This window comes from Somniosus microcephalus, chromosome 4 (assembly GCF_052327205.1).
Source record: "Somniosus microcephalus isolate GS21.2 chromosome 4, FLI_Smic_1.0, whole genome shotgun sequence".
Taxonomy (NCBI): Eukaryota; Metazoa; Chordata; class Chondrichthyes; order Squaliformes; family Somniosidae; genus Somniosus; species Somniosus microcephalus.
The window spans coordinates 66513292-66537736 of NC_140990.1; the positions used below are offsets into that span (position 1 = coordinate 66513292).

Here is a 24445-nt window from a genome sequence, read left to right on the forward strand (position 1 = left end):
CTGGTGTCTCAGCTCATGAAATGATTTAATGCAACCCTTCCCACACACAGAGCAGGTGAATGGCCTCTCCCCAGTGTGAACTCGCTGGTGTACAGTGAGGTGGGATGACTGAGTGAATCCCGTCCCACATACGGAGCAGGTGAACGGCCTCTCCCCAGTGTGAACTTGCTGGTGTCTCTGATGTTGGGAAGAACAAATGAATCCCTTCCCACACACGGAGCAGGTGAACGGCCTCTCCCCAGTGTGAACTCGCTGGTGTACAATGAGGTGGCATGAATGCCTGAACCTCTTCCCACAGTGAGAGCAACTGAATGGTCTCTCATCAGTCTGAACTCGCTGATGTTGAATTAGTCCCTCAGAACTTTTAAAGCAGTTCCCACAATCAGCGCATTTAAAAGGTCTCTCATCACTGTGAACTCGCTGGTGTGATCGGAGGGCAGATGAGTGAGTGAAACCCTTCCCACACACGGAGCAGGTGAACAGTCTCTCCCCAGTGTGACAGCGTTGATGAGTTTCTAGCTGGGATGGGTAATTAAATCCCTTCCCACAATCCTCACATTTCCAGGGTTTCTCCATGGTGCGGGTGTCCTTGTGTCTCTCCAGGTTGGGTGATCAGTTGAAGCCTCGTCCACACACAGAACATTGTGAAGGGTGCGATGTTTTTTCAGGCTGTGTAACTGGTTAAAGCTCTTTCCACAGTCAGTGCGCTGGAACACTCTCACTCAGCTGTGTGTGTCTCGGTGCTTTTCCAGTCACACTGATGTTTGAAATCTTTCCCCACAGACAGAACAGACAAACATTTCTCCTTCCACATTCAAAAGCCGATGATATTCGGGTCCTGATGAATTGAGTGACTCTGTCAGATGTTGATGTGATGTTTAGTTTGAGTTTCCCGTCTGTAAATCCTCACCTTCTAATACCCTGTAAAAGGAGTTTACAAAAGACATCACTGTAAGTACAGGATTAAAATTCAGAACAGACAATTCTAGTTTCTATGGAACATTTTTTCCTCTCTTGTTCCCACAGAGCTGTAAATCCCCGTCCCACACACTCTCCCTCCTCCCTGTGCTGAAATCCAAACCCATTGCACCATCTCCAACATTTCTGTCCCCCACTCCCAGTTTTCCCCCTCTCTCTACTCTGGTTGGGTTCAGTTCTACACCCGCTGTGTGCAGAGTGAGAATAAAATCAATGAGTCACTGATTGTCTCTCCTGGTCACTGGGACCCTGAAGCCCCACCCACTGTCTGTTCCTGTACAAAGATGGCCACGCATTCGCCGTGCTGCAGGTGGAACCGGCCTGTCTATCCTCCACCAAGATGGCGGCGCGTAACCCGGGCTTGTCACTGAGAAAAAGCCTCACCGCTGCCAGCCGCTGGACCACATTCAAGCCTGAGGCCATTCTCTACCTTTATAAACCCTGCAGCGTGGCCTACCCGCAGTTTATTAATCTCCCGACCCCTCTCCCATCGACCTGCAGCTCTGCCCGGCGACCGCGCAGATCCTGTCTCACACCTACGCGCTGGGGTCCTGACATCCTCCCCAGAAAACCTGACAGGGGAATCTGGATTGTCCCCGTCACTCATTCTTAAAGGGACAGCACCCTGTGTCTGGGCAGCTGCCGTTAATGGCACAGACACAGCTTCACCCTTCTCTATTATAAATAAAAACAGAAAATACTCAGCAGGTAAGGCAGCATCTGTGGAGAGAGAATCAGCATTAATAGATAGATCTTCCCTAACCAACTTCTTTTGAAAGAGGTGATGTCCCGAATTAAATGGGGCATATCCCAAATTAAATGGTGTAGTGTACCTGGACATCTAAAAGGCCTTTGACAAAATATTGCATGAGGGACTTCTTTACAAACTAAGGTCAGTAGGTTTCAAGGTGAAACATGCATATTGATTGATTACTGTCGAGGTGAAGCTAGGTTGCAAAGGGAGGATACTGAGTGGGTTACCCCAGGGGTCCATGCTGGGAATCCCTCCTGGTCTTGGTCTACAAAGGTGACCTGGAATCATAATCAGAATATAAAACAGTTACATTTGGAGATGACACCAAGCTCGGAAAAATGTGAATTCAGATGAGGCAACTAGGATCTTACAAAGGGAGCTTTCGCAGAATGACCACTGGCAGATGAAACTCAAAATAGAAAAAGGCAAGACACTGTTTAAATGGGAAAAATAGAAATGGGTGGGATAGAACTTGTCAAGTGGGAAGTTGAGACAAACCTTAGGGTGTTAGATGAGTCATCACTCATCATTCCTAAAAGGTGCGGCTCATCAATAAACAAAGGAAATAGCATGCCGGGTCATATTGTCAAATCAGTTCAGTTCAAATACCTAGAGCTAATGTCGAAGCTGCCCTGGTCACATTGCACTTGGTATGCTGCATATAGTCCTGGTCACTGTGATATTATGGGAGCCATCCAGGTCTTACTGGCAATCCAGAAGAAAGCAACAAACCCTGATCCATGGTGTTAGAGGGAAGAGTTATGATGTACAACTTGATCAGCAAGTCCTCTTCTTCAACCTCAAGAAGACAGGTCTTAGAAGCAACATTAATAGAGGAATATAAATACTTACCTGTATAGAGAAAGTAAATCTGGAACAATACTTTCAAATACATCTGGGCAGCAGGACATGAGGGCACAGGGTTCATGGGTGTGAAGAGCAAATTTAGGATAGACGGCAGGAAATCTTTCTTTACTCAGAGGGTGAACAACAGCTGAAATGAGTTGCCAGCAGGGTGGTTTATGCCAGGACACTGGAGTAATTAAGAAACAGATGCTGTAATGGAAAAATGGTAAGAAGGAGATTAAATGGGCTGAAGGGCCATCTTCATCCAAACCTATCCTGTGATCTTGTACAAACAAAATTCAGAATATTCCACCAGGAATTGTAAAAGATAAACTATTGTTTGCTTTAGATGCCAATAAGTCAGGCATCTTCTTAAAGCTGCTAATAGCCAATGTGAACCATCTGTCTAAATATAAGAACATTATAGCAAACGATTTTATGGTTTTCACAGGAAAAAATGGATGGATTGCAGAATTCAGCCTCGAAAACTCTGGTAACATTCCCAGAATCCCATGTAGTAAAATAGAACTTGCCTTGTTCGGTCGCCAGTAGTCAGTGGTCCTGTGGGTGTTCCCTCCTCCTTCTAGCAACATTACATTTGGTTATTAGTCTCCCACAGGGCCACTATATCTGTAGCCAAAATTCCCATGTCGTCACATCATTGCCAGTCACTCTCACAGCTTGCTGTTTGAAATCCTCATAACCTCGGGTTTAGTTTTCAGCCACTTTACAAGGCTGCTTATGTTGTGTCAGCGAACATGAAGGGTTGTATTGAGTGTTTTTAATTTTTGGTGTTAACATGATCATTGACATGCTTTATGCACCTGTTCCCATTTAAAAAAAAGGACGTGTGACTTTATCCACAAAATATGGTGCAGCATCACTGATTAAATTATCTGCATTGCTCTGTGGAGGGAGGTTCCCTTCCTGTCATTGTATGTCCCAAAAGAGCAGGGAGGTTATCGTAAAACTGTATAAAACACTAGTTAGGACACAGCTAGAGTACTGAGTACAGTTCTGGTCACCACATTACACGAAGATGTGATTGCACGAGAGAGGGTACAGAGGAGATTCATGAGGATGTTGCCAGGACTGGAGAATTTTAGCTATGAGGAAAGACTGGATCGGCTGCGGTTGTTTTCTTTGGAACAGAGGAGGCTGAAGGGAGACCTAATTGTGATGTATGAGGGGCCGAGATAGAATGGATAGGAAGGGCCTATTCCCCTTAGCAGAGAGGTCAATAAACAGGAAGCATAGATTTAATCTCATTGGTAGAAGGATTAGAGGGGAGTTGAGGGGAACTTTTTTTCACTCAGAGGGTGGTGGGGGTCTGGAACTCACTGCCTGAAAGGGTGGTAGAGGCAGAGACCCTCATCACATTTAAAAAGTATTTCGATATGCACTTGCAGTGCTGTAACCTACAAGGCTACGGACCAAGAGCTGGACAGTGGGATTAGGCTGGGTAGCTCTTTTTCAGCCGGCACAGACAAGATGGGCCGAATGGCCTCCTTCTGTGCCGTAAATTTCTGTGATTTCTATGATTCTAATAACGTTTCAGGTCGATGAACTTTTGTCAGAACTGGAAAAAGTCAGAGATGTAACAGGTTTTATGCAAGTACAGAGGCAGGGGAAGGGCGGGGGGAGGAAAGAACAAAGCGGAAGGCCTGTGATAGGATGGAAGACAGGAGAGATTAAATGACAAAAGGGATGTTGGTGGATGCCAAAAGGAGATGGTAAAGGGACAAGTAAAGAAATAAAAGATGGGTCTAGAGGATGTGTAAATGGGAATATCAGAATCATCAGCAACAACCGCCATCAGAAAAAATGGGGGCAGAGGTTATGATCTGAAATTGTTGAACTCAATGTTGAGTCTGGAAGGCTGTAGAGTTCCTGATAGAAAGATGAAGTGTCCCTCGAGCTTACGTTGAGCTTCATTGGAACAGTGTAGGAGGCAGAGGACGGAGAGTTCACCGTTATAGTGGGGCGGAGAATTAACCCTTCTCTATGTTGTGTGTTTTTTTTGGGTAAAGGTAGAGTGCCTCTGCTTGCCTGTGGGGTTGAGGTCGTTTTTCAAAGAGACAGTGTGAGGGAAGCGATTCACTCAGTCATGCACCAATGTTTGCACATTGATAGACCAGCTAGTTCACACTGGTGATAGATCTTTTAAAGGTCTGGACTGTGAGAAGAGCTTCAAAAGCATAAACAATCTGCAGACACACCAAAGCACTCAGACAGGGGAGAAGCCGTTCACCTGCTCCGTGTGTGGGAAATAAATTACTCGTTCATCCAACCTGCTGACACACCAGTGAGTTCACATGTGACGGCAGGGGTTGGAAGCTGCTGTTATTGCTGCTCTTAATCAAATCTCGGACTGAACCATGTTCATTCTGGCAGTTAAGGTATGTTTCTGCTGATATTAATAACCCCTATAACTGGGCTGGAGTTTAATATTCTGGGTATATATCAAATTAATCAAAGGGTGAAGATGCAGGTAATAATTCTGCTGATTGTTTTTGCCTTCAATGGAGTTTATTTTTACTTTTTCCAAACACTTCACGTTTTAAAGGGTTTTCTTCAAATACTGACAACAACCACAATGCAGCTACTATCAGACTCACCGATAAATGGAAAGTTTTTCCTTCTCCACGGTTTCGAACCCTGACATAATGTTAAAGACCTCTAACAGGTCTCCTCTTAGTCTTCTCTTTACCAGAGTAAAGAGCCCCAGCTTGCTCAATCTTGCTTGCTAGTTGCATCCTCTCTGGTCAAATCAAATCAAATCAAATCACTTTTATTGTCATTGTTAGTGCACAAGTGCAGTACAACGAAATGTAGGCTTGCGGCTCCCGAGAGTGTACATTTGGATTAAGACATTTAAACATTCAACATACATTTGGCTTATAGTATATTAACATAAACATAACCATAATAAAATGCATTGGCAGATGTGCAGGCTTTAGAGTTTATTTGTGGAGTTCAGTAGGATGACAGCCCTGGGAAAGAAGCTGTTCCTAAATCTGGTCGTACAGGTGCGAATGCATCTGTAGCGTCTCCCAGATGGCAGGAGGGCAAACAGACTGTGGCTGGGGTGGGTAGGGTCTTTGATGATGGACCGTGACCTCCGTAGACAGCGTTTCTGGTATATGTGCTCTCTGGTCGGTAGCCGGGTGCCGGTAATGCGTTGGGCAGCTTTGACTACCTGCTGCAGGGCTTTCCGGTCATAGTAGCTACAGCTGCCATACCATACTGTGATACAGTTTGTCAGGATGCTCTCTATAGTGCAGCGGTAAAAGTTAGAGAGGATCAGGGGTGACAGGTTACATCCCTTCAGCCTCCTTAGGAAATATAGGTGCTGCTGGGCCTTCTTCACCAGAGAGGAGGTGTTGAGGGACCAGGAAAGGTCTTCTGTGATGTGGACTCCGAGGAACTTAAAGCTGTCCACCCTTTCAATTCAATTCACATAGCCACAATTGCTCCTTCTGCCTACAGTACTGAAAACCCTTTTTAAAAAACAAAAATAAACTTTAAAACTGACCTCAGCATTTCTTAAAATAACTTTCCTCCCTTTCCCAAACAAAAATATTGCCTTTCAGAAGCTCCACAATAAAATATATCTTCCTCCGCAGCCTCTGGAGCAACTGTACTCATGCTTTTTTCATGTGTAAGTTGTAAGGACTTAACCTCACTGAATCCATGAATGAAATTGACGAAGTTCACTGCGCACGCGCTGCCTGTGCAGTCGCACGCGTTCTGCCTCTGAACCCCTTCGTTCAGAGGACAGGAAATGCCGGTTTTCCCCGCATGCGCTGTGCATGCTGAAAACCGGCATTTCCTCCGGCCAGACGCGTGAGTACCCCGACCGTACTCATGCGTTTGGAACGGAATTACTGGGCCAACATTTTACATGTCAATAAAATGAAAAATTTAACAATTGCACGATTTGCCCCCTCACATCTGCGACTGAGGGTCCAAGGAGGTGCATTGCGCAAGAGGTCATCGTCGTACGTATCCTCACACTGTTCCCTTTCGGGAACTGTATGAAGTGGTGGAAGGACTTCTGGCCACGTTAACGCTCCTTCCGTGACCATAACCATCTTCATACCAGCCATTAGGGTGGTTAGTCCTATGGTGTGAGGATTTTACGGGCTCCCACAACCCATCTGAGGGGGGAGGGGCCACCCACACCCGTGGACGCAAGTATCCCGCTGGATGTCCACCCAGAATTTATAGGTGGAGCTCCAACTCCTCTTGCCGGGACTGTCTGGAGCGGGGTTTGAAACCCTACTCCTTCTGGCCCAGCGGCGGGGATGCTTACCGCTACGCAAAAGGCCCACTCCGCGCAAAAGGTGACACCCATACATTTCCTGCGCCTTTTCCCTCCCCGTGACTGGAGCCCTATGCTGCCACTTGAAAGACCAAGCTATCATCTGTCCTTTTTGCGGCGCCTTTGACTTCTCATTACCAATGATGAGCAGGTGCTGCGCCTCCACCTCGTTGAGGAGATTGCTGAGGTCATCATCAGTTCAATTGTGAGTTCTTTTAATGCCGTGAATTGTGCTCATTCCAGCCATTTCACGTTGCTAATCGGAGTGGGCCTTTGGCGTAGCGGTAGGATCCCCGCCGCTGGGCCAGACGGGGTAGGGTTTCGAACCCCGCTCCAGACAGTCCCGGCAAGTGGAGTCGGAGCTCCGGCTCTAAATTCTGGGTTGACATCCAGTGGGATATTTGCGTCCGTGGGTGTGGGTGGCCCCCCCTCCTCGTATAGCTTGTGGGAGCCTGTAAAACCCTCCCGCCATAGGACTAACCACCCTAATGGCTAGTTCAAAGATGGTTACGGTCACGGAATGAGCGTTAATCACGGCCATAAATCCTTCCACCACTTCATACAGTTCCCCAAAGGGAGCAGTGTGAAGACACGTATGACGACGATGTTGCAAAATAAATAAATGGAATGAAAAAAATTCTTTCAGGGCTTTTAAAAGTCTTTAAATTGCTTTAATTCTGTTTAAAACTACTTCAGATTCTGCAAAATAATGTAAACGTTTTTAAAAGTTTATAAAAGTTACCAAAAGCTACATAAAAATACCAAAAACCTATTTGAAATGCTGCTCTGCATGTAAAAATGCTTTTCAGCTTGTGAAAAACATTGGGGGCGTGTCCTATTAAACTGAGACCTCAAGGGGCGTGTCTCAGTTGCACAGCGCGCTACAGGCTTTGCGCTGGCTGCACTCCTGGGCGGCGTGACGTCAGACGCTGCCCGGGATTCTTCTCTTTCAAACAGGAATTCCAGGCGTCCCTGGAGGTGAACGGCAGGCGCGTCGGGCAAGTGCAGATCGGGGGCTTGCACGCGCGGCAAGCCCCCGACCCGAATTTCTGCCCCATTATTCGGATGGGCGAGAGGATACGGTCTCTATTAAAGATCTTGTACCTGCTGGAGCTCGAAAAGAGTTCGACTCTGAGAGTAGAGTTTTCAATCGTGGTATTGGACCTTCAGAGACACAAACCCTCAGTGTGGAAAATACTGATGATTCTGGGAATTCGAATGAACCGGAGTTAGTACTCCGGGAGGAGCCTCAGCAAGAGTTACGTCATTCCCAGGGGATTATCAGACCACCTGACAGACTGAATCTATAGCAGGGGGTGAATGTGATGAAATAACTGTGTTCTGATATTTGCACTTGCACTTGTAATGTCTGGAATGTTCCACCAGGGGGAACCACTAATGCTCCTCCCTGGCCCCGCCCCTCTTCTGGTATGTTCTACCAAGGGCTCGGTCGATGATGGACTCTGTTAACTCTGCCATGATTCTTATTTAATAAAAGGCTTCAGTCTTAAGCTTTAACTTCGGATTCGGGCAGTTATTTGGCACATCACTCAGCACACATCATTGTCGGGCCCCCGTGTTCAGGGTCAGTGGGGGGGGAGGTGTGGTTACCTAATTTGACAGACTGGGGTCTGTTTGTTAGGAAGTCCAGGGTCCAGTTGCAGAGGGAAGTGTTCAGGCCAAGAGTTTGGAGTTTGGTGGCCAGCTTGTTGGGGACGATAGTGTTGAATGCTGAGCTGTAGTCTATGTAGTCTATGGACAGCATTCTGATGTAGGTCTCCTTACCATCTAGGTGATTCAGTGCCGAGTGTAGAGCAGTTGTGATTGCATCCTCCATTGATCTGTTTGCACGATAGGCAAACTGGTGTTGGTCAAGAGAGGCAGGAACACTGGCTTTGATGTGGGCTAAGACCAGTCTCTCGAAACACTTCATTATGATGGGTGTGAGTACGACAGGTCGATAGTCGTTCAGGCACGTCACAGCCGTTTGTTTTGGCACAGGAATAATGGTAGCGGTCTTGAATCATGTAGGGACTACTGCCTGGGCCAATGACAGATTGAAGATGGCGGTGAAGACATCAGCCAGCTGATCAGCACATTCCTTGAGTACCCGTCCAGGGATGCTATCCGGTCCAGCAGCCTTTCGTGTGTTCACTCCGCATAGAACACCCCTTACGTCGGAGGTCAACAGAGTGAGCACCTGGTCTTCCGGGGGTGGCAAGGCTTTGGTAGCCGGCTCCCTGTTGTCCCTGTCGAAGCGAGCGTAGAAGTTGTTAAGCTCCTCCGGAAGGGAGGCATCGCTAACCGGGGGGCTGGTGTTTTTGCCCTTGTAGTCAGTGATGGACTGGATGCCTTGCCACATGCGCCGGGGGTCCGAGTTGTTGTGGAAGTGATCCTCTATCCGCAGTGTCTGTTTCCTTTTGGCAGTCCTGATACCCTTTTTTAGGTTGGTCCTAGCTGCACTGTAAGCCTCCGCGTCGCCAGATTTAAATGCTGCGTCGCGTGCTTTCAACAGTGAGCGGACCTCTCCGTTCATCCAGGGTTTCTGGTTGGGGTATGTCCTGATATTTTTATGGGTCGTGACGACCTCGACGCAGCTGTTGATGTAGAATAGCACTGTGGATGCGTATTCCTCGATGTCATTATGGGCAAACATGCCCCAATCAGTGCGTTCGAAGCAGTCCTGAAGATCTGATACTGCCCCCTCTGGCCATACTTTCACTGATCTCACTGATGTTCTGCCTCTTTTGATGAGCAGTTTGTATGCCGGGGCTAGAAACAGGGAGAGGTGGTCAGACTTCCCAAGGTGGGGGCAGGGAATGGCCTTGTAAGCGTCTACAATGCTCGTGTAGACTTGATCCAGTGTGTTCTCCCCTCTTGTGGGGCAGGAGACATTCTGGTGGAATTTCGGTAGTACAGTTTTTAGATTTATGTGATTGAAGTCCCCCGCGACGATAAAAGCTCCGTCTGGGTGCACAGTTTGTTGTTCGCTGATGGCCCTGTAGAGGTCCTTCAGTGCTAGTTTGGCATTAGCGTGTGGTGGAATGTAGACCGCAGTGATGATAACAGCCGTGAATTCCCAAGGCTGGTAGAAGGGTCTGCACCTTACCATGAGGAATTCCAAATTAGCCGAGCAGGATCTATCAATTATGTCAGTGTTAGTGCACCAGGCATTGTTAGTGTAAATGCACAAACCGCCTCCCTTGCTTTTACTGGAGTCTGCAGTTCTGTCGGCGCGGAAGACCATGCATCCTTCTAGTTGGATGGTGGTGTCAGGGATGCCGTTGTTCAGCCAGGTCTCTGTGAAGATCATGGCACAGTATTCCTTTGTCCTTTTCTGTGTGGAGAGATCCAGTTTGATTTCATCCATTTTGTTCTCCAGTGACCTGACGTTGGCCAGGAAAATACTTGGGAGGGAGGGTTTGTGTGGGGCCCTCTTCAGCCTATTTTGGATCCCGGCCCTCTTACCCCGCTTCTGCTTGCGTTCTCTGCGCGGTCTGCGCTGACTTCCGGCTGGGGAAGGACGCCACGCTGGTCCCGGGGGTCGGGCGATGTCGGGAGGCAGATCGATGTCGCCGAGTGTAAGCCGCACGCAGTTGGCCCCGATGTCTAGGAGCGTCTGCCGGCTGTACAGTAGGTCAGCCTTTAATTCCCGAATCAGGAGAGTCCAGAAGAGACTCAGAAGGAGGGTGAAAATGCTCAGTCTCGGGAGAGACAAAGCCGCTGCGTCCGTGTGCGCCGCCATCTTGGGTCAGGGTAACTTCCAATTTACAGGGTGACACCTTTGTAAATCTATTCTGCACTTTCTTCAGTGCTTCAATATCCTGTTATATGGAGACCAGAACTGCCCACAGTACTTCAAGTGTGGTCTAACCAAGCTTCTACATAAATGTAACATTACCTCCCTGCATTGTTATTATATTCCTCTAGAAATGAACCCCAGTATTTTCTTTCCACGCTTTATGGCCTTATCAACTTGCGTTACTGCTTTTAGCAATTTATGTGTGTGTATTTCCAGATTTCTTTGCTACTTTACTCCGAGTGTAACATATCAAAGTTTGCAGATGATACTAAGATGGGAGGGAAAGTAGTGAGTGAGGAGGACATAAAAAACCTGCAAGGGGACATAGACAGGCTAAGTAAGTGGGCAGAGATTTGACAGATGGAATACAATACTGGAAAGTGTGAGGTTATGCACTTTGGCAGGAAAAATCGTAGAGCAAGTTATTATCTTAATGGCAAGAAACTGGAAAGTACTGAAGTACAAAGGGATCTGGAGGTCCTGGTGCACGAAACCCAAAAGGTTAGTATACAGGTGCAGCAAGTGATTAAGAAGGCCAATGGAATGTTGGCTTTCATTGCTAGGGGGATAGAATATAAAAATAGGGAGGTATTGCTTCAGTTGTACAAGGTATTGGTGAGACCGCACCTGGAATACTGCGTACAGTTTTGGTGTCCATACTTAAGAAAGGACATACTTGCTCTTGAGTCAGTACAAGGAAGGTTCACTCGGTTAATCCCAGGGATGAGGTGATGGACATATGAGGAGAGGTTGAGTAGATTGGGACTCTACTCATTGGAGTTCAGAAGAATGAGAGGCAATCTTATTGAAACATATAAGATTGTGAAGGGGTTGGATCGGGTGGATGCGGGGAAGATGTTCCCGATGATGGGTGAAACTAGAACTAGGGGGCATAGTCTTAGAATAAGGGGCTGCTCTTTCAAAACTGAGATGAGGAGGAACTACTTCACTCAGAGGGTGGTAGGTCCATGGAATATGCTGCCCCAAAAAGCTGTAGAAGCTACGTCATTACATAAATTTAAAACAGAAATAGACAGTGTACAGGCTGTGCTAGACGTGCTCCTATCTAGCTATCCAGCAAGTTAAGCACTCATTCATAATAATTCTTCGTGAAGCGGTTTGCTGTTTGAAGCTTTTACTTGAACGAATTTGTGAAACTGTAAACAAAGACAAAGTATGTTTTGTACATAAACTGAGTACTACACATTCGATATTACACAAGATATAAACATATTTACAACAGTAGAATAGACTAATTGTATAACTAACTAACATTTGTAACTAACTTCTGTAACTATTAAATATTAACCTTTTATAAACATAGTATTATCAAAATATTACTCTGACAACATTGCTATTATGCTAAGAACTAAAGATACTCACAGATATTGCGTTTGGCCTAACATATGAAGTCAGATTGCACTGGATTGAAAATCCCTTATGGAATTCTCCATTACTCAAGTCAGGTTCTTCCTGGTAAAACTGCTTCCTGGGGTCAACAGGAAGAAAGGTAAGAAGGTCAAATGACCTCTCACAGGAAGAAAGGAACAAAGGTCAAATGACCTCACACAGGAAGAAAGGTCAGATGACCTTTCCAGCATACAAAATGTTAACACAATAGCCGCCACCAGAGGGTGCTATCTGCACACATAAAATGTTCAGAATGTCACATAATGTCCATCGGTCCAGAACACTACCCGTCTGGGGTCATTAACGACTCCACATAGTCCGAACTCTACTTGTCACTGGAGTCCTCTGGCGACAAAAGAAGAACCACCTCAAAGACGGTCCGTTGATGTCGATGATTGGATGCAGCTTCCGTAGACTGCTGTGAGGGGGTAGGTTGCGTTCTGCTACGCACAGTTCCAATCTGGGTATGGTGAGGTCTGGCTGGGGCGCCAACTTGCCTCTATCAAAAGCTAAGCTGATTTTGCCTTAGCGGATGTGTCTGCAAAGACATAAAGCTCTTTGAATTGGGCATTTAAGGGAGAGAAAGACGAATAGCAGCGAGTATTCGGATCTCCTGTAAGTCTTGGAGTGAGTCTCTCCATCTGTCCCACTCTGCTTCCATCTCTTCAGGGAGAGGTGAATCCCACTCTTCAGCGCGTGTGGAGAGTTCCCTGAGGAGCAGCCTGCCTTGTATGGTGACAGGGGCTAAGAAGCCGAGAGGGTCGTATAGGCTGTTGACTGTAGAGAGCACTCCTCTACGTGTGAAGGGTTTCTTGGCATCTAGGACTTGGAACGTGAACGTGTCTGTTGCTATGTTCCATGACACCCCTAGGCTACGCTGTAGGGGGAGGTCATCAGTGAAGAGGTCTAGGTCTTTGACGCCCTTAGCACGATCTTCAGTGGGGAATGCCTCCATCACTGCTGGTCTGTTAGAGGCTATCTTATGCAGCCTGAGGTTGGATAGTGCAAGTAGTTCCTGAGCTCGTCCGAGGGTACTGATGGCCTCTGCTTCGGTCGGGAATGACTTCAGTGCGTCGTCGACGTAGAACTCTCGTTCGATGAACCCTCTCACATCACTGCCAAAGTCGTCGTCTTCTTCCTTGGCAGCCCTCCTTAGTCCGTATATGGCGACAGCAGGGGATGGGCTATTCCCAAAGACATGGACACGCATTCTGTAGTCCACAATGTCTCTATTAGGTTCATTGTCCCGATACCACAGGAAGCGGAGGAAGTCTCTGTGGTCTTCTCTCACCACGAAGCAATGAAACATGTGCTGGATATCAGCAGTGATGGCAACGGGCTCTTTCCTGAATCTCATGAGCACTCCCAAGAGGCTGTTGTTAAGATCGGGCCCTGTGAGGAGTACGTCGTTGAGAGAGATCCCTGATATGGTACACTGGAGTCAAACACCATGCGGATCTGTCTACTGCATGGGGTAAGGTAGCTTGGATGACCATTCTCCAAGATGGAAGTCTTGAGTGTGCTCACCTGAGATGGCTTGTTCTCTAGTGTGCGACGTCCTACAGGGTACACATTAACGAGGCATATCTTGGAGCATGCTCTTGCACTCACTCCTTCTCCACACACCTCGGTGCACCTGGATGTAATCTCTGTACCAACAGCTCCCTCTCTCTCCCCGCCGTGCTCTGATGCGGGAGGAGGCGTTTCTGACTTCCATGGAGCTGGGCCTGGGTGTAGTGCTGAAACGTGCCGATCACTTTCACATTCGGTGCAATTTGCATCTACCTTGCAGTTCTTGGCGAGATGGCTCGTGGACGAGCAGCACCTGAAACATATAGAGTTCTCTTTAAGATATTGTTTCCGATCTTCCAGGGACATCTCCCTGAAGCCTCTGCACTTCTTTAAAGGATGGGGCTTGTTGTGGATAGGGCATTGTTTGCTCATATCCTCAGGTTTCTTCTGAATCTTTGTGTGCTCAGTTGAGGACACTTGCATTCTGTGGACAGATATTGGTGTCTTTCCATGTCTGTCGAACTTGTCTCTTCTGGCAAGTGCTGGTTGGGAGGAGAAGAAGTTGAAGCTGGGGTCGTTCCTGGCTTTGGCTTCTTTATGGATGAATTTAACGAACGCAGAGAATGGTGGGAACGCCACGTTGTGCTTTAGCTTGAACTTTGATCCAAACGTTATCCACTTCTCCTGCAGGTTAAATGGAAGCTTCTCAATGATGGGACTTACCCCTCTGGAAGTGTCTAAGTACGATAGACCGGGTAGGTAGCCGTCCTGCTTTGCGGCTTCGAGTTCCGACAGCAGATCTCCAAGGTCGCGGAGCTTCTGGGGTTCCTTACTCGTCAACCTCGGAAAGTTCGCCAACCTGTCAAAGAGAGCCCTTTCAATGGCTTCGGGCGAGCCGTAGCTTTCTTCCAGCCTCACCCAAGCCTTCTTCAACCCCTCTGGCAGCTGCCCCACATTGGCCGCTTTTATCCTGCAGGCCTGTCCGGCGGACTCTGGGCCGAGCCATTTGATAAGGAGGCCGAGCTCTTCTCCTGCCGACAGGTCTAAGCCCGATATGGCATCGTGGAAGCAGGACTTCCAAGCCCGATAATTCTCCGGCCTGTCATCAAACTTGATTAACCCCGAAGTCACCAGCTGGGTGCGTGCAAGGTATTTGGCGAGGTCGTAGGTGCTGGGACCTGTGCCAGGGTTGCCTTGGCTGGGGGCTCTGTTGGGGGTCTCAAGGAACCGAGAGGGGATTTGCCTCCGACTTTCTCTATTCGGCGTCCTATTCCTTTGCACCGTGTCTTCCGTTCTGCTGGGGGAGACTCTGCGGCTTGAGGCACGCCGTCTGCTTTGACGTCGGTTGGCAACTTGTGGCATGTTATACGAAGTGTTTGCGTCTGTAGGGATGTGCGGGCCTCCATCCCTTTCTCCTGTAAACTGTATGTCGGCATGGTCGCTCACGTAATCTATGGTGCGCTGTCGTGGACTCTGCCATGGAACAGGAATTAAAGGTTTGTAAGCTGTCTCGGGATCAGCTCCCTCCAAAATTGCCTCGAATACTTGTGTCTCGGCTAATGCAGCATCGATCTCTTTTTGTTGCTGCAGAGCCTCTAATGTGGCTTGGAGACAGGCCTGTTCAGCCTGGCGTTCCACTTGGTGTCGGGCCTGTTCCGCTTGGGATTCAGCTTGGAGTCGGGCCTGTTCTGCTTGGAGCCGGGCCTGTTCTGCTTGGGGGTCAGCTTGGAGTTCAGCTTGGAGACGGGCCTGACTTACTTTTATTTCTATTTCACTGTCCGTATGCGTAGCTCTGGCTTGAGCTGCTACTAGTTTAGCCCGTGCTTTGGCGAGGGCTATGCTTACTCTAGAACCACCCGATGACCGTGAACCAACTTGCGACCTGTAGTAACCGGTGCTTATAGACCGATTGTCACGTTCTACAGTTTTGTCTGCCTGTTTAAGGTCTTCTACATGCTGCAAAGCATTTTCGCTATTATCTTCTGACATGTTGATGTGAGGTAGATGTGCTCTACGAGGTTAAGGCTTACTCTGTGTTCCTCCCGCTCCGCTCTTCACAGCTAGCCGTATTGCTATCTTTTCACTGATATCTTTTCACTGATATCTTTTCACTGTACTGGCCGCGCTAGACGTGCTCCTATCTAGCTATCCAGCAAGTTAAACACTCATTCATAATAATTCTTCGTGAAGCGGTTTGCTGTTTGAAGCTTTTACTTGAACGAATTTGTGAAACTGTAAACAAAGACAAAGTATGTTTTGTACATAAACTGAGTACTACACATTCGATATTACACAAGATATAAACATATTTACAACAGTAGAATAGACTAATTGTATAACTAACTAACATTTGTAACTAACTTCTGTAACTATTAAATATTAACCTTTTTTAAACATAGTATTATCAAAATATTACTCTGACAGCATTGCTATTATGCTAAGAACTAAAGATACTCACAGATATTGCGTTTGGCCTAACATATGAAGTCAGATTACACTGGATTGAAAATCCCTTATGGAATTCTCCATTACTCAAGTCAGGTTCTTCCTGGTAAAACTGCTTCCTGGGGTCAACAGGAAGAAAGGTAAGAAGGTCAAATGACCTCTCACAGGAAGAAAGGAACAAAGGTCAAATGACCTCACACAGGAAGAAAGGAACAAAGGTCAAATGACCTCACACAGGAAGAAAGGTCAGATGACCTTTCCAGCATACAAACTGTTAACACAATAACTGCCACCAGAGGGTGCTATCTGCACACATAAAATGTTCAGAATGTCACATAATGTCCATCGGTCCAGAACAGACAGTTTCCTAGAAGTAAAGGGAATTAAGGGTTACGGGGAGCGGGCAGGAATTTGGACATGAGCCTAGGTACGGATCGGTCATGACCCTGTGGGTAGCGGAGCGGGCCCAGGGGCCGTGTAGCCTGATCCTGCTCCTATTTCGTGTGTCTAATTCTGTTAGATTCAGGAGATAGTTCTGTGATAGTAGATTGGTGGTTCGGATCAGATCAGCCATGATCTTATTGAATGGCGGAGCAGGCTCGAGGTGCCGATTGGCCTACTCCTGCTCCTATTTCCTATGTTCTTATGTTCTTATTTAGTTTCTTACCTTCTTAGGAATAGGTGGCCTCCTTATTCCTCCCACCAAAATGAACCACCTCACATTTCACTATATTGAATTTCATTTCCCATTTATCTGCACAGTCTGCAAGCCTGTTTATGTATTCCTGTATATTGGCGCAGTCAAAATTATTAGCTATATATCACCCAATTTGGCGTCATCTTCAAATTGCGACAATATGCCTCCAATTTCTGAGTGCAGTTTATGGTAAACAAATATTTAGAATTGGGGCTTTCCATAGCGGGGCGTTTACCCAGAATCCCCTGCGCAGCAGAATGTGCCCCATCAATGACCACAGGAGCTCAGTGCGCAGGCACAAGACAGGCTGTGCTGTGGGCATGCGCAGGGCCAGTGGGGGCTTTGGGCTGATGAGGAAGACACGCTTCCTGGAGGCGGTAGGAGATTGTGGGCTCGGGGTGGAATTGGACCTGCGGCTGGGCTGGAAAGCTTCATAAACACCCGGTGTAGGCCTCAGGCCCCGAATAAGAGCCCACAGGCCCCGTGATTTCCCCGCGGTGACAGGCCCAGCCGCCCGGGTCAGCGGGGTCACTGGCCGCCATCTTGGGCAGGGCGGGATCACGGCGCATGCGCGGCCATCTTGGCCAGGAACAGAGAGTGGGCGGGGCTTCAGGGACCCAGTGACCAGGAGAGACAATCATTGACTCATTGGTTTTATTCTCACTCTGCACACAGCGGGTGTAGAACTGAACCCAACCAGAGTAGAGAGAGGGGGAAAACTGGGAGTGGAGGAAAGAAATGTTGGAGATGGTGCGATGGGTTTGGATTTCAGCACAGGGAGGAGGGAGAGTGTGTGGGATGGGGATTTACAGCTTTGGGGTTAAAATGTGTTATTTTGGTCATATTTCTAGATTTGCCATTTTCTGCTCACAGGGCAATCACAGGGCACTGACCAACACCTCACCTTGTCAGAATAGGGCAGGTGGAACCGAGCCAGAGGCAGCTCTGGGACTTCATCTTCTGAGCATTGGGTTGGGAAACAAGAATTCCATTGTTTATTGGGCCCTGGCGAGCACTGCCCTCCCTCCCACAATTTTAATATTTTGATGCATCTGTCTATTTATATTACTAGGAATATTTTAATTGCTTTCACAGCAAAATGCATTTATTATTAAACCTTCACAGAAGACAACTGTGGTAACAATTGAATAAAACTCAGAGAGTTGTCGGGATCGGGAACGCTCTACCTGAAAAGGTCATGAGCTGATTCCATCAATGATTTTAAAAGGGAGTTGGGCGGGTACTTGAGGATGAGGATCTTACAGGGTTACGGACAACAAGCAGGGATGTGGGACTAAGCATGAGTGCTCATTCTAAGAGCCAGCACAGGCCCGATGGGCCGAATGGCCTCCTTGGTGCTGTACTTTTCCATGATTCTATGAAAACTAACAGAACCAAACAAAAAAATAATCTTACTTGGTTATTGATCATTTCACTAAATTTCAACAGAGAACTCTATACACCAACAACAATTTACATTTATACAGAGCTTTTAATACATCTCAAGGTGCTTCACAGTAGCATAATAAGACAATAATCGACACACATACTTTGTTTGTGGTCCAGTGCACTGACACAAAGTTCCTTCACAACTGTAACAATTTTATTGCGGTTGCTGTGAAGGCTGCGCTCACTCTGCTCGTACACCTGGTCTCCAAAGGATGCAAAACAGGACTAATGCTGCCGAGCTCAGCTCTTTTTGATCAGAAAATATCAACTGTTTCACCTCGCCAGGAAATGCACAAAAGAGGCAGCAGTGCTGATTGGCTGCCCAGGAAAGTCCTATTTAGATTAAACTCCTTCACCCAGAGAGTGCTGAGAATGTGGAACTTGCTGCCACAGGGAGTAGTTGATGCGAAGAGCATGGATGTATTTAAGGGGAAGCTGGATAAACACATGGGAGAAAGGAATAGAAGGAGATGCTGATAGGGTGAGATGAAGAGAGATGGGAGGAGGCTTGTGTGGAGCATAAACACCACATGGACCAGTTGGGCCGAATGGCCTGTTTCTGTGCTGTACAATCTATGTAATTCGCTATGTAATAAGAGAGGAAAGAATGTTCCATAGAAACTGGAATTATCTGTTCTGCATTTTTATCCTCAACTTACAGTGATGTCTTTTGTATACTGCTTTTACAGGGAATATCATCGGCCTTTGAATGTGGAAGGAGAAATGTTAGCCTGTTCTGTCAGTGGGAAAAGATGTCAAACATCAGTGTGACTGGAAAAGCACCGAGACACACACACCCGAGTGAGAGTGTTCCAGTGCACTGACTGTGGAAAGAGCTTTAACAAGTTACACAGTCTGAAAAACATCACACCATTCACAGCGGGGAGAAACCGTACACGTGTTCTGTGTGTGGACGAGGCTTCAACTGATCGTCCAACCTGGAGAGACACAAGGACGCCCGCACCACGGAGAAACCGTGGAAATGTGGGGACTGTGGGAAGGGATTCAGCTCCCCGTCCGGGCTGGAAATTCATCGACGCAGTCACACCGGGGAGTGGCCATTCACCTGCTCCGTGTATGAGAAGGGATTCACTAATTCCTCCGCCCTGCTGATACACCAGCACATTCACACTGGGAAGAGGCTGTTCACCTGCTCCGTGTGTGAGACGGGTTTCACTAATTCCTCCGACCTTCTGAGACACCATCGCATTCACACTGGGGAGAGGCCGTTCACCTGCTCCGTGTGTGGGAAAGGATTCATTCGGTCATCCCACCTGCTGACACACCGGCGAGTTCACACTGGGGAGATGCCATTCACCTGCTCTGTGTGTGGGAAGGGATTCACTCAGTCATCCAACCTGCTGACACACCAGCGAGTTCACACTGGGGAGAGGCCGTTCACCTGCTCAGTGTGTGAGAAGGTATTCACTCGGTCCTCCCACATGCTGAGACACCAGCAAGTTCACAAGTGAGTGCAGGGGTTGGATTCTGCTGTTATTGCTGCTGTTAATCACATCCAGGACTGAACCATGTTCATTCTGACAGTCAGAGTTTGTTTCTGCTGATGTTAATAACCCCTATAACTGGGCTGGAGTTTAATATTCTGGATATATAGCTGATTGACTTGTCGGGGCTGCAGTGTTTATTTAAGAACTGCTGTCTGATCTTTCCCCTGAATTATTTTACAATAAAATGATGAACTTTTACTTCAATCGTATATTAATCTTTAGTATAAAATCTACAATTCAGTGCCTGAAAGGTTCCACTGATTAACATCTCCATTTAGAAAGTGCTGATTAATCCTTGCAGACAATTCTTACTGACTTGCACATTACACACAGTGGCACCTCCATTATCCACCAGAAAGAAGGGGAATGGGAATTGGTGGAGAATCGAGAGTCCCCAAATGTTTCCCCTCCCGTCTGGTACAGCAATCCCCTTGGCACGGGAATGGAGACAAGTCCAGTTATAGTAACGGGATGAGTTAAAGATATTTACTCAGATGGGCGGAAGGTGGGAAGTGGTGTTCCACGGGGATCAGTGCTGGGACCACTGTTGTTCATCATTTACATGAATGATTTGGACTTGGGAATCAGAAGTACAATTTCAAAATTTGCTGATGTCACAAAATTGGGGGGGTGTAGTTAATACTGAGGAAGACTGCGATAGCATCCTTGTAGAATTATTCAGTTGTGTTCAGTAAATAGCAGCATCTTTTAATTTGCTTTGACTGATCACATCACTATATAGTTATGTGAAAAACAGAAATCACTAACAGCTCCCAATTTCAGAATTGTCAGATTGAAACTCAACTTCTTCCAAGTACAATCTAACATTTCAAAAATTGTAATGGATGTAGGCGAGATATTAGGACTGTTGTCTAACACAATCCAAACACAGTGACACACAGACAGATGGCCAGGTGTAGCTTCACAGCGAATCCTTTCAAGCCTCACTAAAAAGTGGCAGACTGGCAATCCATTGTTCACTAATGGAGTTGTGATCTTTGTAAATTAAGAAAGGAAATGCATGGGAATGTGTCAAAGAGTTGATTAACAAAGTGGGGCATCATCTCCATTTGATTTCTATTTCTGACACCAGGCAACAGAAAAAGGTCATTACAACACGAGATAAACAGACTCTTCAGGTGTGAGACATCAGACTTCAGAACAACACGCCTGCCAGCTCTGGCCACAAACCTCAGTACAGTCAACCTTTCAGCAGCTGCAGCACTGATTAAATAACTAGTAGTTTAACATGTCTAGTAAAGCTTTTGCATTTCTAGTCAAAATAGAACAAAATCTATTTGTGACACACACACAAAGGTCGCTACAAACTTCCCTGAACTCCAACCCTCTGATTTGTTTTTTGTAGCGATCTTTCCATCCATTCTGCTGCCTGGCCCTTCACTCCACATGGCCTGACCTTGGTCATCTTGTCGATCTTACAAACTGTTTGTGGATAGCAAGCTGGTCACAAAACAGGAAACAGAGAGTAGGGGTTGGGAGTAGCTGCTCAGACTGGCAAAAGGTGGGAAGTGGTGTTCCACAGGGATCAGTGCTGGGATCACTGTTGTTCATAAGCAATTTGGACTCGGGAATCAGAAGTACGATTTCACAGTTTGTTGATCACACCAAATTGGGAGGTAGAGTTAATACTGAGGAAGACAAAATGCAAGAAGACATTAATAAATTTCAGAATGGGCGTGTAATTGGCAAATGAATTTCACTATAGATCAGTGTGAGGTGGTGTGTTTTGGTGGGAAGAATAAGGAGGCCACACACTACTTGGACAAGGGGGTGAAATTGGGTTGCTTTCTGCCTCCCGCGATATTCAGCGGGAGGTTAGCGGTGGCGGTAGCCGGTAGCACCCCGCGGCACTGCACCGCCAGCAATGACGTCATCGCCATGCGCAGCACCCTGGCTGCAACCTTGGGTTGTGACCCCTGACCTATCACCGAACGATATGTCCGACAGGGTCAGTGGTTGTTCCTGCAGCCGCGACGATGCCACTTAAAGGGCAGGTGCCGGGCGGCAACTTTTTATTTTGGCCGACTGCCAGCACCTGCCCCCTTCCCCTTTCTTCTTTGGGGTGCCGGCCGCGATCGCTCAGCCCGGCGCTCCTCCTGATCCGACACCCCACTCCCCGGTGGTCCAGCAGGGCCCCGATGTGCGCAGTGCTAGGCTCCTCCCCTTTAATTAGGGAGGGAGGTCTGCTATGACGCGGTGCTATGTGCCGACGGGCGTGGCGCTGTTGCACAAAGTGCCGTGAAATTCACTGGTAGCGCCGCAAGAGGGAGGGGAGCGCTTCCAGTAGCACCCCGCCTCCAGCCTGGGGCGCTACCACTGAATTTAATGCACAGGGGCACTAACTTTTTCGGGGGGCTAAAATTAGCCCCGGCGACATTAGCGACCCAAAGGGGGCGCCGCCGAATTTTTCCTCCTAATAGTCTAAATGGGCTGGAGGAGCAGAGGGATCCAGGGACACAGACACACAAATCACTAAAAGTAGCGACACACGTTAATAAGGCCATTAAAAAAAAGCACTGAGTACATTCCTAAAGGAGCCTTCTATTCTGTGCCTAGGAGCTCTGAACCATGGCAGAGAGCGGCTGGGACACATTTCTTACACGCCTCGAGATTAACCCGCACGGCGACTTTGCTGTCAGTGAAGAGAGACGAGAAAGACCAAAGTGCTGTTTGCCCCTCTCAGTGTGGCCCTGAAGGACTGTGTCCAGGCTGAAGTTCTGTTCCCGCCGTACGATCCTCCCCCAGATTGTCTTTTCTGAGCTCCAGCCAGGTGATGCTAAACACTCAGGTGGGAAAGACAAAAATCTACAACAATGTGTTTAACACAAAGCTGGTTTATTTGACATATATCCAGAATATTAAACTCCAGCCCAGTTATAGAGGTTAGTAACATCAGCAGAAACAAACCCCAACTGTCAGAATGAACATGGTTCAGTCCTGGATGTGATTAACAGCAGCAATAACAGCAGAATCCAACCCGTGCAATTACTTGTAAATTCGCTGGTGTCTCAGCAGGTTGGATGACTGAGTGAATCCCTTCCCACACACGGAGCAGGTGAACGGCCTCTCCCCGGTGTGAACTCGCTGGTGTTTCAGCAGGTTGGATGACTGAGTGAATCCCTTCCCACACACCGAGCAGGTGAACGGCCTCTCCCCAGTGTGAACTCGCTGGTGTCTCAGCAGGGTGGATGACTGAGTGAATCCCTTCCCACACTCAGAGCAGGTGAACGGTCTCTCCTCAGTGTGAACTCGCTGGTGTCTCAGTAGGTGAGATGAATTCGTGAATCCCTTCCCACACTCAGAGCAGGTGAACGTCCTCTCTCCAGTGTGAATGCACTTGTGTGTCGATAGGTCAAAGATTGGCTGAAGCCTTGTCCACACACAGAACACGTGTACGGTTTCTCCCCGCTGTGAACGGTGCTTTTTGCTTCCATGTTCAGAGGCCGGTGATATTCAGATACGATGAGTCGAGTGACTCTGTCTGATCTTGGCATGATGTTTGGTTTGAGCTTACCATCTGTAAATTCCTCCCCTTCTAATACCCTGTAAAATTAATTTAAAATGGGGAGCGTGGGAGAGAACCCACAAGAAACCAAAGCCAGGTTGTGAAATTGAGTTTAATGAATCTGGTCATTTGTGGGGCCGGCACTAGAAAAAAGTGACCACGAAAGCTGCCGGATTGTCATAAAAACCCAACTGGTTCACTAATGTCCCTCAGGGAAGGGAATCCACCACCTGGTCTGGGCCTACACATGACTCTGGCCTCTATGGGAGGAGAGAGAGAGAGGTGGGAGGAGGAGGGGGGCGAAGGAGATGGATTTTATACATCTGCAACTCAACCAGAAGTTTGACAGAACCTCCAAAACCCACAACCTTCACCACCTAGAAGGACAAGGGCAACTGTTGCATGGGAGCACCATCATCTCCAAGTTACTCTCCAAGTCACACACCATCCTGACTTAAGACATATATCACCATTCCTTCATCGTTGCTGGGTCAAAATCCTCGAACTCCTTACCTAACAACATCGTGGGAGTACCTTCACCACACAGACTGCAGCAGTTCAAGAAGGTGACTCACCACCACCTTCTCAACGGGCAACTGGGGATTGGCCATATTTGCTGCTCTTGCGAGCGGCGCCCACATCCCAAGAATGAATTAAAGCAAATCTGTAGATGTAAACTTGATTAAAAGCCTCCACAGAAATACTTGTTCCTAAAACAATAATCTTTTACATTGTAGGGACAGTGTCTATTTAACAACCTAATCTCCCACAGAATCCACCTCTCACAGTCTCACATCGGAAATTGTTGGGTCCTCCTGGGCTCAGAAGTACTGGGGGTTAAATCCAGCAGCTTCTCCTCCATCTCCACTCCAGCTCAAACTGAAGCAACATAAAGACCTACACAGGCGACCAGGGACCTACCTTCCTTCAGCCTGCAATAAAACTCTTCCCCACAGCCGCTGACTAATGGCGGCCGCAGCACCCACAATTCCCCGCGCCCCAGAAACCGCTCTATCCAACGCACTGATTTCCCCGCTGAGAGTGCGCATGCTCCCCAGGGCCGCGGCCCATTCTGGGAACCTGGCTCCTGTCCTTTTCCTGAGCCAGACTCGGTGGAACCGGCTGAAGAAACCGGGAAGCGGTGGCTCGGATGGGAGAGGCGCTGCACCCTGGGTTTCCTGGTGCCAGGGTCCT

At 47.6% G+C, this 24445-nt stretch overlaps 1 pseudogene; it reads left to right on the plus strand.

The window, feature by feature from the left end:
• Positions 1 to 24445, plus strand: part of LOC147119109 (uncharacterized) — a 195307-nt pseudogene that overhangs the window by 105966 nt on the left and 64896 nt on the right.